The 18,046-nt window shown below is 40.7% G+C and overlaps 1 long non-coding RNA gene across 1 annotated transcript in view; it reads left to right on the top strand.

The window, feature by feature from the left end:
* The window catches only part of LOC134493877 (uncharacterized), a 412,608-nt gene extending 396,447 nt beyond the window's left edge, over window positions 1-16,161 (top strand). Inside the window, exon 4 of the long non-coding RNA XR_010067616.1 lies at window positions 16,083-16,161. This is a non-coding gene — a long non-coding RNA (uncharacterized LOC134493877). The remainder of the gene's footprint in view (window positions 1-16,082) is intronic.
* Window positions 16,162-18,046: the final 1,885 nt, after the last annotated feature.

Below are 18,046 nucleotides of genomic sequence, written 5' to 3'. Positions count from 1 at the left end.
GGGGCGTTCAGGATCAGGGTGCTGTAGAATAGGCTCAACAGTGAAGAGGGTTTTTAACTTGTCAAATGCTGCCTGGCATTCAGGCATCCAATTCAGCACTGCCCCAGGGTTTTTTACTTTGTGTGTCTCCCCCAAGCCCTTGGTACGGAGTAAATCAGTGAGGGGCAGAGCAATCTCAGCGAACCACTGGATAAATTGGCAATAATAATTACTGAACCCGAGGAAACTTTGCAATTGCCTCTGGGTGCGGGGACGTTCCCAACTTAAACTCACCTGAATTTCTTCAGGGTCCATTTCAATGCCCTTGTCAGACACCCTATAGCCCAGATAGTCAAGTTGGGTCTTGTGAAATTCACATTTGGAAAGCTTGGCATAAAGTTTGGCATCTCTAAGCTTGCTTAACACCTGTTTGAGGAGGCGTTCATGTTCCTCCTCAGTTTCAGTGTAAATGAGAACATCGTCTAAATAAATCAGGACCCCTTTAAACAAATGATCATGTAATTCTTCATTAATCAATTGCATGAAGACCCCAGGTGCCCCTGCCAACCCAAAAGGGAGGACTTTGTACTGAAATGAACCCAGTGGACAATTAAAAGCGGTTTTCCACTCATCTCCAGCCCATATGCGGATGCGGAAATAGGCTTCACAAAGATCGAGCTTGGAGAAAATCTTGCCCTTAGACAAGTGAGCTAACATGTCCTTCCTGAGCAGAAGGGGGTACTTGTTGCAAATTGAGGTGGAATTTAACCCCCAATAGTCCATACAGAGTCAAAGCATGCCATTTTTCTTTTCCCGGAATAGCACAGGGGCCCCAACTGGGGAATTTGCAGGTTCAATAAACCCCCTTGACAGATTTTTGTCAATAAAGTCCCGTAATGCCTCAAGCTCCTTCTGAGTCATTGGATAAATTTTTGGCTTGGGCAATTGAGCGTTGGGAACCAACTCTATTGCACAGTCAGTTTTCTGATGGGGGGGTAGCTTCAGCGCCTTCTTAGCTCTTGCCTTGGCCAGAGGATCCTCAAAATGCAGCTTTAACGCCCCCATAAAGTCCTCAAAATACTCAAGTTCAGGGGAGTCATCCTCACTTAATTGAACATACCAGTCAGCCGTTTGACCCTTCAACTCAGTGGCAATGGCAGTTATCTTAGCCTCTTCGGAAGGGAAGTATGCTCCAAACTGCCTCATGTAACTTTTAGCATTGGTTAGAAAGAAAGATAACTTGGTTGGATCCCCATCAAACCTGACAGAAGTCTTTCACCCTCACTCCTGTTGGAGCGGAACCAGCGGCTGCTTGAGTGTTTGGGCCCCAGGTTACGGTAGTTGTCGCTCTACGGGGTGGAGATTCATCCCGGAGCCGTCTCTGGCCCCGCTCCGCCAGCGGTCCGGGTGGGAGGATGGGGGATGGTTGCATGAAGCTGGGACCTCCGTCGTGCCTCCCCTGCCCCCCCAATGATAGAGACAGGTTTCTTAACATGTACTCCATTGCTTCTATTTTGGCCTCCACCACTCTTAGCCTTTCAGGGGTTTGAGATTCCTCCCTCCCTTGCGTGTTAGGCTGTCTCTCCATTGATACCATGGTAGATCAGCGGGTCAGCGGGAACCGATGCTTCCAGGACGCCTGGGACGTCCCTGGCTGGGGTTCTCCCATTGCATCCCAGGTGATCAACTCTGCGGGCGATTCGCTGGGTGCCGGTTGCTCTGGTTCTCCCCCATCGTTAGATTCCTCCACCTCAGGGCTGGAACTCGAATCCTGCCGGAAATCTGAAGGTTCTGGGGTGAGGCTCAGTTCTCCGCTCTTGACCGTCGACTCGGGCATCAAGCTAGCTGGCTCCTCAAGTTCCCCCGTCGTGAGCTTGGACTCGGCCATCGTTAACTATTTTCCCTCACAAGAAACTGATCTTGGTAGGAGCTAACGGTACAACTTTGGTGATTCTCAGCTTTATGTAATGAATTCCTATTCTAAAACACTCTCAGACTCATGAGCAGGAATGCAAAGATATCTGATTTATTAAAGAATAGTATGCAGGATCACAAAGAAAGCTGAGAATGATAAAAGTGCGCCAAATGCAAACTAAAAACCCTCGGTACAAATGAGATCCCTCCCCCCGTAGAATCTTCCCAAGTTCACAATCCCAGGTGCTCCTAACGGCTTCTGATGGTCTGCGAGAAAAGTCCTTGAACAGAGCACATAACCCAAACACATTCCATTGAAATGAACATAGATACAGAGCTTGGTACAAGGTTTCACAGCAGCTCCCTCCCAAACAGAAACACGCATCAGCGCCATGGCATGTGAAACGTTACGATGTACAGTGCACATTGAAACAGTGAACATGACATCATTTGACATTCATCACCTCACTTATATACTTTTCAAAAGAGTTTACGAATATATTTAAGGCTTCTCGGTTTAATTTTTTTGAAGAAAAACAACCTGATTAATATTAATGAAATACTGCAGTTGCCAGGTATTGCGGACTCCTCCAGCTTCTTCACTCCTTTATGGATTTGCAGACATGCACAGGATTTATTCCCTGTTAGAATAAAAAATGGCCTTTGGCTGTCCTTGAGAAAATAATGTAGGGCTTTTGAGTGACAGAAGGAAGTTCAAGGGAACTATCTAAGGTGCCAGGAAATGAACAAGTAATCAAAGATTTTTCCCAAGTTTTCTTTTCTGCCAGTGATTGCATATGTAAATAAACCTGTATGGTTGTAATTGTGATTGTGTACCTTCGGCAGTGCTAGGAATGAGTAGGCTTCTGCCAGCTCAGCATAGGCAGATGAGTGAAGACCATTGTGAGACAATCTGCAGCATTTTTTGCAGCAAAGTAAAATTTTTCAGAACAACAACAACAAAATGAAGAAATAGATATCCATTCCCCAGGAAACCTGGTAAGTTGGCCACCACTATCAATTAGAATGATAAGCAACAAGGATGCCTCAGGAAATGAAAGGATGTCAGCAGCTCGGGATGCTTTCTTTGCCCTGTCTTCCCTATCTCAATGACTTCCAAAAATTATGGACTACAATTTCCATCCTCCATACAAACACACTGAGTGATACCTGATTCTGAAATGGTGCAAAAATCTATAGGCAGATTTTTCCTCTATGGTCTGCTAGTGAGAGGCAATCTTTCAATACTGGATTTGAATTTTAATTAGGATTGTAGAATTAATTTATAGCTCCTACTATATTTATAGTATGACAATAGGTGTTTTGAATACCCTGAAATGTTTGGACAGTGGAATATATTCAAAAGAGATACTTTCAGGAACAGGATTCCTCTCCCTGGCTTGTTTCTCTGGAATATCGTCACCAAATTGCAAAGTTGGTATTGCTATTCCTGGTGATGTCTGGAGTCCTGAAGGTGGCTGTAGAACATCTGAAAACACCATGGACATCATTTTGCCCTTTTGCACTGATGGTGTTCAATTTAGGTAAAGACTATATCACATAAATGTACAAGAGTATATAGCTTTGGATCACTGCCACAAGACAGCAGCCCTATTCTGCTTATCAGGTGTAATTTGAAAAAGAGATCCTTCTCTGAACAAACTGATTTCATCCCTTGTGAGAATCAGCAGAAAAAATAAATAAATAAATATCCACAAATACAGAAATAATCTACTTGGAATGACGTTTAAATTATATGAAGGCAACTGGTCAGGCTTACTCAATAGGCTCATACAAATTGATGACAGCCAAGAGATTTAGCCTTGTATTTTTAGTGTGTTGTGTGTAAATAGTGATGCCATACAGTAATTAAGGGTCTCCAGTTTTCCATTGTAATCTGATTTCCAGATAAAATCCGGAGTAACCATCGTTGAAGATAACAGAATGGGGCAATCACCCCAATCACCCGACTCATAACCCAATAGACCAAGGGTCTCAAGCTCAAATCATTACAAGGACCACATGAGGACTCATTCATTAGTCTAAGGACCATAAAACTGAAGCCTTTTCATACATGGATATAAAAGCCTTTAATGAGCTCTAAACAAAGAAAATGAAGGGTATCAAAGTATGCCATTAAACATACATTTATTTTTATTTTTTTAAAAAAACACTTCACTGCAAAACAGAGGTATTTGCAAAGCATCCTGTGAAACTGAGCCATTTCACTTTGGCCACTTAGCTGGCAGCATTTTTCATTAACCGGAATGCTAGGATGTTTGGTTGATAGGTAATGGTTTTTTTTTCCATTAACTGGAACACAGAGTTGATAGGTAATGTTTTTCAAGATTAAATCTAGGATGGTATAATCTAAGAAACTCATCCTGCTAAGAGAGGCCCAAATCTTCCCCCCTCCCCTCCCCTCCCCTTCCCATAACTACAAGAGAGATCTTGCTTGCTCACTATATTTCTCATTCCTCACCCATCAGACAGACACTAATGGTGGGCAACTAGATCCAGCCCTCCTCCTTTCCTCCCTTGGGCAGGCTCCAGCCCTTCTTCCCCATCCAAGCCTTACCTTTTCAGCCTTGTGAGGTACTCCAGACAGGAAGCATGCCAAGATGAATTAATTCTACTTTACTGTAAGGTTAAAGTAAAGGTAAAGGTTTCCCTTGACATTAAGCCCAGTCGTGTCTGACTCTAGGGGGCGGTGCTCATCTCCATTTCAAAGCCGAAGACCGGCGTTTGTCCGTAGACACTTCCGTGGTCATGTGGCCAGCATAACTACACGGAACGCCGTTACCTGCCCGCTGAAGCAGTACCTATTAATCTACTCACATTTGCATGTTTTCGAACTGCTAGGTTGGCAGGAGCTGGGACTAGCAACGGGAGCTCACCCCGTCACGCGGATTCGGACCGCTGACCTTCCGATCGGCAAGCTCAGCAGCTCAGTGGTTTAACATGCAGCGCCACCACGTCGCATACTGTAAGGTTACAGTAACAGAATCTTGCAAGTCTGAAAGTACATTTCTCCCATGTTGCTTTACAGCCCAAGAAACTAGGGAGGGTCCCTTCTGAGACATTTGCCATGCCCACATTCCTTTTGTGGGCTCAGCTGCCTCTTATCCAACTGTGGCTCTTCCCTGTCTCCCAAGGTCATTCCCACATACCATCACATACCTCCTCAGTGCCCCAACTTGGAGATCCTAAGCACTCTCTCAAAAGCAGCATCCATCATGGAATACAAGGGTGGACTGGAGTTCCCAGAGGGTAGTACCAAATGGGTGACTCCAGTTGTTGGCAGACCTTCCAGTTTGAGTTGTGAGTGTTATGTTCTTATTCTAATGTTCCATAATGTCAAGACTTTGTCTGATAACCCCAGTGTTGCTGCAGATTAAGGATTCAGTCTTTTTGGTAGTTGGGGATCACACTTCTCATGGGGCTAGAACCTAAATTTGATAGAAACAAGTTTAAGCAATTCAACATAATGATTACTCCCCATGTATTTAATAATTTCCCCTTTTTAAGACATAAAAATTGCAGTTGTTCAACACAGTTGTTGGGCCATACCCAAGGCTTTGGTGGAATGTATGCAGCTGGATCCAGCAAGTCATATACCACTAAAAAGAGCTTGACTATTGTTTGCCATGATAAAGGAGCTAAGATCATGGGACTGATCTTACTGGGGACAGAAGCACACAGAATGAAGTGACAATTTATGTTATTATCATTGCCTAATGCCACTGCTAAAACAAAAATTTCTATGATATCAATAACACATTCAGATTAAGTGCAATATAGATCAAGTGGATATGATGGGCGGGCAGGTGGGTTGATTTTTGTGTAAACCACCAGGATAATTACATTGTGCAAGATTAGTTATATTAGGATCAGCTTTTAATCTTTTAGAAATAGCTGAATTTCTCTGCATCACCACTAATGATGAGAGCAGAATAATGTAGTGGGAAGATGCAACATAAAGAAAAGATTCACATTTTTGGAGATTACTTTCTTTTTCACTAAATATAATGTAACTATATTTATCTGTCCAGATCTTTCAGATCATAATTATTTCAGCTCTGTACTGTAATTCTTCCTTTGAATAAAATAAAATAGATTTCAGAGTGTTTAACCTGATGAGATTGTGACCCAGGAGCACACTATATTCTTCCATGGAGCACAGCCCATGTGAAGGTTACCTTGTTTTCTTCTTGCAACAAGCAAACAAAGAAGTAAGGTCAAGAGCCAATTCTCCCTCAAGGTCATCCATGGAAGTTCTTGACTGAAAGTACATCTTGACTGAAAGTACAATCAGAACCTACACACAACCCTTTCAGAAACAACAATGTTGGCTTCCCCTATTACAACATATTTTCAGCGGTTTAGACTCAATCCTCTTATCTCCAAGGTGTTCCAGTTATATATCAATGTATGTATTTAATGTTAATTTGTATGATGTTTAACAGGCTTCCTATACTTTATTCCTTTGCTATACAGTGGACCAAAAGTAAGAAATTTATTAGTAATTTAATTTTCAATAACTGTATTTATGTAAGCTATGCTTTTGGCCTGAATGTAAAAATATAAAGATGTCCTTCTTGTTTACTTATTGATATGATTTACCCCTTCCTCCATTGTCAACATTATTGTTGATCCTGAAATTACAGTGTAAGGAAAGTTATCTGCCAGAAGATGTTGCAAATAAGATGAGTTTGAGAAAATAACTCCAACAAAAGCATTCAAATAAACACAGAGATTATAAAGAGAAAAATACAAATAATTTTCAGGGACTCAATAGGCTTCATCAAACTGGAAGAAGTGCAAGAAAAACAAAATCTGAACATCAGAGGTATGATTAGATATTTTTCCACATGCATCTTTGCCTCTTTTTTTTCCCTCCCCTGTCGATTTGCATGGAAGCCAGCAGAATTCAGACACTTCACTGTGGTAAAAGCAAAACGTGTTTCTTGCCCTTAATGCTAGGTATCAAGTGTATTAAAAGGGAGTCAGTCCTTGCATTAAAACAAAGATGCATGACCAGATGCCCCCACTGCTCTCCAAAAGCTATCAAATGTTAATTTTTAAAGGGACAGAAGGAAATAAGTAAATGAGGGGTGAGCTGTACATAACTAACTGACTCATTCAGGGGCTGTGGTCTTAGGCTCATCATTCCAAAGCTAAGCATACTGTAGCCCTCAGCCTAAAAAAAGGGGTGGGCACCTCAGCATAGAAAAGTCCTCCCAACATTTGCTCTTCGTTCGTTAAGACTGGTGCTTTGGTAGTAGATTACTATGGTGAGTTGAAATATATGGCTGCTCCAGCATTTCCCTCCAATTGCCATGGTTCAACAACTACATGGTAGATGGAAGTGGACACTCTAGACTAGAGCAACAGATATATCCAATTACATATGGATCTGGGCATGTTATTTAAGGCCGATGTCTGCCCTTAGCTGGATTTAGAAGGAGAGCAGGAAAGAAAGAACATAATCAGAAAAAGGAGAAGTAATGTAATGCAAACAGTGAGTTCTGTTTCAAATCTTGTGCCTAAAAAAATATCATGGCCCCAAGCAGACTACTGCTACCCAGATTTATTCTTCTTTCTATAGCACAGGATCGTAAAGGGCTGGATTAAACCTAACATCCAGAATAGCAACTTTTTGGTGGCTGGCAGTCCCTGTAATACTTTGGGGAATGAGTAGAACTACATGCAAATTAAGCCTATGAGCAGAGCTGGGCTTTTCTGGAGTGTTGGCATTTTGGGAAGGAACCGACAAAGAAATATTATTATTGATAACAAATAACAATATTTTGTTATATTAACATTATACTATTATATGATGTGTTATATAGTTTCTATTAAAAATATTAATAATATTAATAGTAATTTTTAGCTTTACATGACAATTTTCATATAACTTTCCTTACCATATTTCATATTTCATATACCTTTCCTTACCATAGTGGGAAACAGCACACTGGAAGGGGAGATATATAGCTTTCTAAAAGTCACAGACCTTCTACTTTTGCAACACTGATGGCAGAATCCTCTTTTGGGGAGTAGCCTTCATCAGCACCATGTCAACCCAGAGAGAATGGAGGCCCTTCCCAGCACCCAGTTTGTTTTCTGTTTTACTTTGTTACTGATAATATGACTGCTAATGGTGGGTTTAATGTCAGATCTAGTTTAGTCCTCAGAAGCTGGGCAAAGACTATAGCCTGGCTATAGCCTCCTTACACTGTTTCAGCAGGAACTATGAATCCAGGAAGAGCTCTAAGCCCCATAAGGTAGACCAGGCTAAGAAACCAATGCCACATAGGTCAGGACTACTTCTATTGTAACAACTATAGCAACAGACTTTTCAAGTAGGAATGTGCTCTCACCCCCACACACACCTTGTCTTTGTGTGAACTAGAGAGGAGCCTGTCTGAGCCCTTTAGTCTTGAAACTAATTAGTTTCCAAGCCTCACTTATCTAATCGTTGCTTTGGGAGTGGTTCTTCCTCCTTTTTTTTAAAAATAATTTTATTAAAAGTTTTAAAAAGGAAGATAAAAACTAATACAAACTAATATAAAGGAAGGAAGGAAAAAGTAAAAGAAAGAAACCAAAGAGAAAGTTAAAAGTGCAAGAAAGGGGGAAAAAGTAAAAGAAAAATAGAAAAGAAAGAAAAAAGATACCAAGAAGTAGCTTCTGATCTTTACAGCAGTTATAAGTACAATTATAAATTTACCTCTTTCTCTAAAGTTACAGCATGACTTTCCTCTTTCTATAATCTATCCTGTCTAATCATCAGAACCATAAATAGGGAGTGGCTCTTCCTCCAGTCCTTCAAGGCCCTTCCCTGCGTCCTCTGTACCTAGATGTTTATAGACAACCAGCAGTTCCATCTTGCTAGGGTTTAGCTTGAGCTTGTTTCTCCCTGTACAGCCCCTTAAAGCTTCCAGTACTGGTTCAAGGCTTCAGTAGCATCTCTGACTCAGCCTAGGATGGCAATGCATAACAGTATCACCAATTATCCTTTTCACTGGATGTATTCAAACTTCAGCAAAGGATCGTTACCTTGTCGTGGTGCTGGAGCTTGAGCACCTCAAGGATGCCATGAGCTAAACCGTGAAGGGCCACCCAAGACAGGAAGGTCATGACAGAGAGGTCAGACTAAATGCGATCCCTGGGGAAGTTAATGGCAACCCACCCCAGTATTCTTGCCGTGAAAACTAAATGGATCAGTACAACCAGAGATATGTCGGTATATCATTGGAAGATGAGACCCCCAGGTCGGAAGATGGTCAAAATGCTACTGGGGAGGAACAGAGGATGAGCTCAACTAGCCCCAGACGTGATGACGCAGCTAGCTCAAAGCCGAAAGGACGGCTAGCGGCCGATGGTGCTGGTGGTGAACGGCAAATCCGATGTTCTAAGGACCAACACACCATTGGAACCTGGAATGTAAGATCTATGAGCCAGGGCAAATTGGATGTGGTTATTGCTGAGATGTCAAGATTAAAGATAGACATTCTGGGCATCAGTGAACTGAAATGGACTGGAATGGGCCACTTCACATCAAATGACCACCAGATCTACTACTGTGGACAAGAGGACCACAGAAGAAATGGAGTAGCCTTCATAATTAATAATAAAGTGGCTAAAGCAGTGCCTGGATACAATCCAAAAAACGATAGAATGATCTCAATTCAAATTCAGGGCAAGCCATCTAACATCACAGCGATCCAAATATACGCCCCAACCACAGATGCTGAAGAAGCTGAAGTAGAGCAGTTCTATGAGGATCTGCAGCACCTACTGGACAACACGCCTAAAAGAGATGTTATTTTCATCACGGGAGACTGGAATGCTAAGGTGGGCAGTCAAATGACACCTGGAATTACAGGTAAGCATGGCCTGGGTGAACAAAACAAAGCAGGACATAGGCTGATAGAATTTTGCCAAGACAACTCAATGTGCATAACAAACACTCTCTTCCAGCAACCTAAGAGACGGCTTTATACATGGACTTCCCCAGATGGAGAACACTGAAACCAGATTGACTACACCCTTTGCAGCCAAAGGTGGCGGACGTCTATACAGTCGGTAAAAACAAGACCTGGAGCTGACTGTAGTTCAGATCACGAACTACTTCTTGCACAATTTAGGATCAGACTAAAGAGATTAGGGAAGACCCACAGATCAGCTAGATATGAGCTCACTAATATTCCTAAGGAATATGCAGTGGAGGTGAAGAATCGATTTAAGGGACTGGACTTAGTAGATAGGGTCCCAGAAGAACTATGGACAGAAGTCCGCAACATTGTTCAGGAGGCGGCAACAAAATACATCCCAAAGAAAGAGAAAACCAAGAAGGCAAAATGGCTGTCTGCTGAGACACTAGAAGTAGCCCAAGAAAGAAGGAAAGCAAAAGGCAACAGTGATAGGGGGAGATATGCCCAATTAAATGCAAAATTCCAGAGGTTAGCCAGAAGAGATAAGGAATTATTTTTAAACAAGCAATGCGCGGAAGTGGAAGACGACAATAGAATAGGAAGGACAAGAGACCTCTTCCAGAAAATTAGAAACATTGGAGGTAAATTCCAGGCCAAAATGGGCATGATCAAAAACAAAGATGGCAAGGACCTAACAGAAGAAGAAGAGATCAAGAAAAGGTGGCAAGAATATACGGAAGACCTGTATAGGAAGGATAACAATATCGGGGATAGCTTTGACGGTGTGGTCAGTGAGCTAGAGCCAGACATCCTGAAGAGTGAGGTTGAATGGGCCTTAAGAAGCATTGCTAATAACAAGGCAGAAGAGACGATGGCATCCCAGCTGAACTGTTCAAAATCTTGCAAGATGATGCTGTCAAGGTAATGCATGCTATATGTCAGCAAATTTGGAAAACACAAGAATGGCCATCAGATTGGAAAAAATCAACTTATATCCCCATACCAAAAAAGGGAAACACTAAAGAATGTTCAAACTATCGAACAGTGGCACTCATTTCACATGCCAGTAAGGTAATGCTCAAGATCCTGCAAGGTAGACTTCAGCAACTCATGGAGCGAGAATTGCCAGATGTACAAGCTGGGTTCAGAAAAGGCAGAGGAACTAGGGACCAAATTGCCAATATCCGCTGGATAATGGAAAAAGCCAGGGAGTTTCAGAAAAACATCTATTTCTGTTTTATTGACTATTCTAAAGCCTTTGACTGTGTGGACCATAACAAATTGTGGCAAGTTCTTAGTGGTATGGGGATGCCAAGTCATCTTGTCTGCCTCCTGAAGAATCTGTATAACGACCAAGTAGCAACAGTAAGAACAGACCACGGAACAACGGACTGGTTTAAGATTGGGAAAGGAGTACGGCAGGGCTGTATACTCTCACCCTACCTATTCAACTTGTACGCAGAACACATCATGCGACATGCTGGGCTTGAGGAATCCAAGGCTGGAGTTAAAATCGCTGGAAGAAACATTAACAATCTCAGATATGCAGATGATACCACTTTGATGGCTGAAAGCGAAGAGGAACTGAGGAGCCTTATGATGAAGGTGAAAGAAGAAAGTGCGAAAGCTGGCTTGCAGCTAAACCTCAACAAAACCAAGATTATGGCAACCAGCTTGATTGATAACTGGCAAATAGAGGGAGAAAATGTAGAAGCAGTGAAAGACTTTGTATTTCTAGGTGCGAAGATTACTGCAGATGCTGACTGCAGTCAGGAAATCAGAAGACGCTTAATCCTTGGGAGAAGAGCAATGACCAATCTCGATAAAATAGTTAAGAGCAGAGACATCACACTGACAACAAAGGTCCGCATGTACAAGAGAGCTGGACCATAAAGAAGGCTGAGCTGGACCATAAGGAAGGCTGAGAGAAGGAAGATCGATGATTTTGAACTGTGGTGTTGGAGGAAAATTCTGAGAGTGCCTTGGACTGCAAGAAGATCAAACCAGTCCATCCTCCAGGAAATAAAGCCAGACTGCTCACTTGAGGGAACGATATTAAAGGCAAAACTGAAATACTTTGGCCACATAATGAGAAGACAGGACACCCTGGAGAAGATGCTGATGCTAGGGAGAGTGGAGGGCAAAAGGAAGAGGGGCCGACCAAGGGCAAGGTGGATGGATGATATTCTAGAGGTGACGGATTCGTCCCTGGGGGAGCTGGGGGTGTTGATGACCGACAGGAAGCTCTGGCGCGGGCTGGTCCATAAAGTCATGAAGAGTTGGAAGCGACTAAATGAATAAACAACAAAATTCAAACATAGGCTGGACAGCCATCCATTGGAGATGCTTTAATTCGGATCCCTGCACTGAACCAGTATTTGCACACACTGTCTAAACTATCCCTCCTAATGTAATGATCACATAATTCTATTATTTGGTGGCTGTTAAATAAGGCAATTTTTATGCAGTAGGAGAAAAAAATACTGTACAGAGAAGCAGAAATAGATAGCCACTAATTTCTTTACAAGAATCCACTGGATTGCCTTCTTTGATTAACAATTGTATTTATTTTTATTTATCTATTTAGTGTATCTACAGATTAAATAGATGAATCAAAATAAATTTCTTCTCCAAGACTAGAGGTCTTCATGTTGGCAAAGGCTGCTTATGGAATTTTGGCAGGGCAAAATTGGCAGATTGGTAACTGAGTATATCAGTCAGATCTCTACCTCAAGAATCAGATTCTTCTGTTGATTTTGTAGGCAGCTGTAACTTCTAGTTTGGCTAGGTTTAGTGGTTAAGCTGGAACAATCCAACATCTGTTTAAGTTGGCTTCCTTAAAGAAAACCTTTGATGCCAAATTTAGGAGAGAGCTAAGAGCTTTCCAAAAGACCTGTATTACATCACAATTCCCTTTCAGTTACCCTGCAGTATTAAAACAGCTTAATTTGAACAGTGACCAGTATTTAGATTTCAAAGTCAAAGCATGCATTGATGGACTCTCAAACATGGCTACTGCCCATAAGAAGGTCTTTTAAGAATGCTGAATAGTCAGAAAGAAGCATGAAAGAACATAGATGGACATATATCAACCAAAACACAACTACAGCTCAAGAAACAATAGCTTGAAAAAAGTTATAACTCAAAGGACACATTTTACCTCTTCAGAAGGAGGTATAGCTCAAAAGAAAAATTACTGGCTGTTACAGTGGCAGGCATTTAGAAAGCATGTAGAATTGTTTGCTTCATCATATGGTGGAATTCAAGAAAAAATACTCTTTTGTTTACAGCAGCCAGAACAATGATTACCTTTTATACTTCCAAATATCTGTTACCTAGAGATATGACTCTCTTGGCTACCTGCTTCTCTCAAATGCAGTCTCTTTGCTTTGTCTGGAACATAGTTACGCTCTGCTATTTCCTCCTACTCTCCCTGACATTTGTTAACCTTCCAATAATGAAATTCACTTGCATTAATGGCTTACATTTTACTATAGTTGTTGTCCTCCCACTTGCTCTATAGCTTTTGTTATCATTCCCACAGGCTTCCATCAACATTCACACAATGGTTTTCCCAGTTCTGCAGCACTTTTAATAATACATACAAGCTAAATTCCATAACGTTTGACCCCTTAACGTGTTTCTTGCATTTATTTATTTCCCACTAATTTGCCATTCTGGTTATTTATTTATTTATTTATTTATTTATTATTAAAAGGTTCATTAACAGTATGCATTTATTTAGGTCCCACTGATTTGTTCTTCTAGTTATATTATTATATTGAAAGACTCATTAACAGTGTACATTTTTTTCAGAAGTAATGGATTTGCACATTTTCCCTTTTAGTAAGCTTTATCATACTTCTTCCAGTGGGGAAACCATTCCTCAGATACTTCTTTGAGAAAAGATGCCCCCTCAATTCTAATTGTATTTTATATTGCAATTAGTCACATTCTAACAATTTCCTGTTTACACTGTGTTTGCAAGACAATTGTACTTATTATGGAGTGCAGCCGCTGAAATTCTATCTGGGCTTTCTCTTCAGAAACATTTATCTCAGCATTGGTTCCACTGGCTGCCAACCAATTTCTGAGTTCACTTGAAGGTGCCAATAATTGTCAGAAAAACCTGACTGAGATTCATATGCTTAAAAAATGTTTCATTGGCTAGGGTCACACAGTGCAAACCCAAAAATTCACATTACTGTATGGCTTAACATAAGAATAAAGCCTTGAAAAATATTATTGCCTTACCTTTTTTCCTATCTTCCTCTCTAATATTAAGGAAGAACAAAATGCTGACAATAAACTTTGTCACTCGAATTCAGATACATGATCTTGTGTAAGAAATCTCCTGTCATGTGGTAATTTGACTATTTTTTGGATCAAATTATTTCCATTGTGAAATGTGATATCCGTTATCTTTTTTCATTTCTAGGTAAGTGACTATGGCTGTGATCATCACCATCATCATCATGTTTGTTTGCTTCAAGAAAAACACAGTTTTTGTGTTTTCTAATTTAGTTCTTCTTTCAGGTCTTTTTTCAGACTATTTTACATATTAAGTATATTCTTAAAAATACACTTACATATTCAAATAACCTTACAAAAGGCCTTATGTAGATGGTCCAGTTAATGCCTGTCCCACTTTTTCATCCTTTCCTCAACTAATACCTTTTACCAGAATGAATTAAAACTATTTTAGGTAGCTTTTAGCTATGCTTATTTGGGAGGACAGTCCTAGGGCTATGTCTCTACTTGCAGTGTACTGTGGCACCATCATATCCTGACAACCCCAAACTCCCCTTTTGAATTCATAATGTTGTCCTCATCTTATCCTTAGCCCATGAGTTAAGCAATCTTTTATGTCATAGAATATAAATAGTGTTTTCCTTCTGAATCTAACACTATCCCATCACAGCTTCAAGGTCTATAAATTCCATAATGCTTCACTACTGTTATAGAAGATAAGGTCTCGTGATCTGTTGTGAAAGGGATCAAAGGAGTGCTTTAAGTGTGCTGGAAGTCGTGGGCGTGCCTCCTCCCCTCAAGTCATGGGATGCATCTGATGAAAAGTTGCAAGTGTGAGATGGAATCAGTGGAGGGGGGCTTATACAAATAGTCTATCAGCTGAAACCACAGGTCTTCAAAAGTCTACCGATGGAGACAAAAGTAATTGATACCTGCTTTCCCAGTACAGGTCAAGAGGTAAAGAAGTGGGAGAATCCACCAGTCAGGGGCTGTAGTAAGCACAGTCCAGACAAAATAGCAGGCCAAAGCAGAGAACAAGGGTTGAAATCTGGAAAGCGAGCTTAAGCTGGCTTCATTTTCTGCTGGTTTCTGCACAGAAGCCAACAGAAGTTGAGCAGGTTAAGCTGCAGTACAGAAAAGCACTTAAAATTAAGAACTCAGCATCACTGATCATCAAAATTACTTCCTTGGCAACACTGCCACAGCTTTTCACCTGATCAAGGAAGCACTACTTTTAACATCAGAACAGCTACGTACATCTTCAAGCTGCCTCAGGCATGGGTTGGGCATGAGATACAAGACATGACAGGAAAATGAGGTTGCCGTACACCATTGTTAGATGCATGTGGGGAAAATGTCCTAAAAAACAAGTCGGCAGAGCAACTCAGGAATTTCCTAGAAGGACCACAAATTATCTCTCACTGTAGAAATCAGGGTAATTAAAGTTCCAATTAGTACTTCTTCATACCCCTTTGACAGATCTGCAGTTTTCTTTGGAAGGTATCATATATATCTTCATCTTGAGTGATTAGTGATGAATACAAATAAGGGTACAGCTCTTATATCTTATTCCACTTACTTCAACTCAGATGGTCTTAACAGAGCCACAGAGCTCATTCCCTTGGACTTTTGTGCAGATGTACTGTTTTTAACACTCAGTGCAATTCCTCCTCCTTGCTTTTGCTCCTCTTGAATTTGAATCCTTCGGTCGCTAGAGATCAATGTGAGAATCACCCCCACCAATTCTCAGTTATTTTTAAATCACATTTGCCTTTCTCTACTAGGAATGCAAATGTATAATGTTTATTTTTTTTGTATACTACAGTACATAACAAGAAAGGTCAGACATTTTATGAACCAATATTAGTCCTTTTTTATTGAGCAATTTAATAGGTTAAATTTAATAGGTTAAATAAGTAAACACAACTTAGAAGTTCAGAACATTATTAAAATCAATATGCAAAGATTGGCAACAATAGCCAGTATAATATGAATTGTGAGGTGAAAGGTCCCCTGTGTAAGCACCTAGTCATGTCTGACCCTTTGGGGGGACGCCGCTTTCGCGACGTTTTCTTGGCAGACCATAGAGAGGAGTGGTTTGCCATTGCCTTCCCCAGTCGTCACCTTCCCCAGCAAGCTGGGGACTCATTTCACCAACCTCGGATGGGCCGCTGAGTCGACCTGAGCCGGCTACCCGAGAGAGAATCCAGCTTCCGCTGGGATCGAACTTGGGTCGTGGGGAGAGTTTCGGTTGCAGTACTGCTGCCTATCTCTTTGTGCCACATGAGGCCCTATAATATGAATTAGAAATCAAAATTTTAAAAAATTACAAAAATGTCTATCTAAAATTCTATCCTTTATTTAGCAAATTAAACAAGAGCTTAGGTATTAAAGCCTTGTTTTAAATGAAACCCAAACTTAAGGTGCAGTATAAGTCCATATGTAGAATTGCAATCCAGGAATCGTTTTCAATTCTATATCGGATTTGTTTTCCAAATAGAAAGGGTTTTTTTTTACACTGATGCATGCTCCCACAAATTAATTTGCCATTCTTCTATAGACTGAATTATATGCAATTTCCAGTGAAAAGCTTAAGTGTTCTGACAGCTGTTACCATATATAAAGTCAACTTGATATACTTTGTGCAAATATAAGGTTTGGTAATGTTTAACAGAAAATGGATAGTTGGAAAGAGAATGAGTTTCATTCTATAATAAATCATCTTCCAGAACTGTTGAGCTTTGTAACATTGCTACTAAATATGAGATAATGATCTCCTCTGATCTGATTATTTCATTTCCAATAATTTTTAGAGAATGAGCTGTTTTAGCAATCACTACTAAAGTAATATACCATTGGTAAAAACATCTTGTATTCATTTTTTTAAGGGTCATATTCACAATAAATTTAATATTTTTCTTCCATTGATAATCCGATTGTCGCATATCAAATTCTGCATCCATTTAATCATACAGTCTTTAACTTGTTCAGTTTCTGAATCATTTTTCACCAAGGGCAGAATTTGTGTCACAATGTATGTTTTGTCACTTCCTCCCTCCCCATTCCTCCAGTGGACTCCTCTGAGAGTGAATTACCAACTATAATTGATCTTTATTTTCTTGCGGGGCTCAGCTGTACCTCCTCTACCTTCCAGGAACCCACTATTCTATTTTCTATTCAGCAGTCTCACTTTTTCTGAAGCCTTACAGCCTGTCTTTTTGGCAACGACAGAATTGTTTCTAAATTCTAGCAGTGCAGAATATCTTCTTCGTCTACTGTTTCTGGTTGTCACATTTGTCCACTGGGCTTACTTATTGTTTTGATTCTCTTCCTTATGTAGGGTTGTTTCCTCTGTTAACCTCTGTTATAGCATTTCCATTATTTCGTCTTACAAATCTTCACCCTCTGTTGTGACCTGAAAGTATGGCCGCTAGCTGCTCCAATCCTCATAGTTTTCTTCAAGCAATCTTGCGCATGCAGCAAACACATGCCTTGAGCTTTCAGACAGGAATGACAACATGTCACAAACATTACAAATCATGACTACGGTGTTTTATCTAATCATTTTCACTTCTCTTTCTTAAGGCACCACCAGTAGAAAGGTTTTTGTTTCTCCATGTTGCCTTCTCAGTCTGAACTTCACTGGCAAGCTCTTGTTAGCTCTATGTGTTAAAGTACTCTGTTTGTTCCCTCCCTGGAAAATGGCTACCTTGAATTCTTCCTACCATCTCTGCTGAAGCCTCTGACAGCTCAGCAGGAAGCAGTCAGTCAACCACAGTGAGCTATCAGCAACTCTCAGAATACACCCCTTGAAAACAGCAGCTATTTAAAATACAATCTTTTCACCTCTCACAGTTGAGCACAGTTTCTCAAAGCACATAGTTTTCCTTTAGTCACTTCCTCTTTCCTTCCTTGTCTCTTCCTCCTTTTAACAGTGACACTCCTGTTTGCTTGCTCAGAATGTT

The sequence above is a fragment of the Candoia aspera genome, chromosome 3, assembly GCF_035149785.1.
Source record: "Candoia aspera isolate rCanAsp1 chromosome 3, rCanAsp1.hap2, whole genome shotgun sequence".
In the NCBI taxonomy this organism is placed as follows: domain Eukaryota; kingdom Metazoa; phylum Chordata; class Lepidosauria; order Squamata; family Boidae; genus Candoia; species Candoia aspera.
This window is presented reverse-complemented; position numbering and strand designations above follow the sequence as displayed.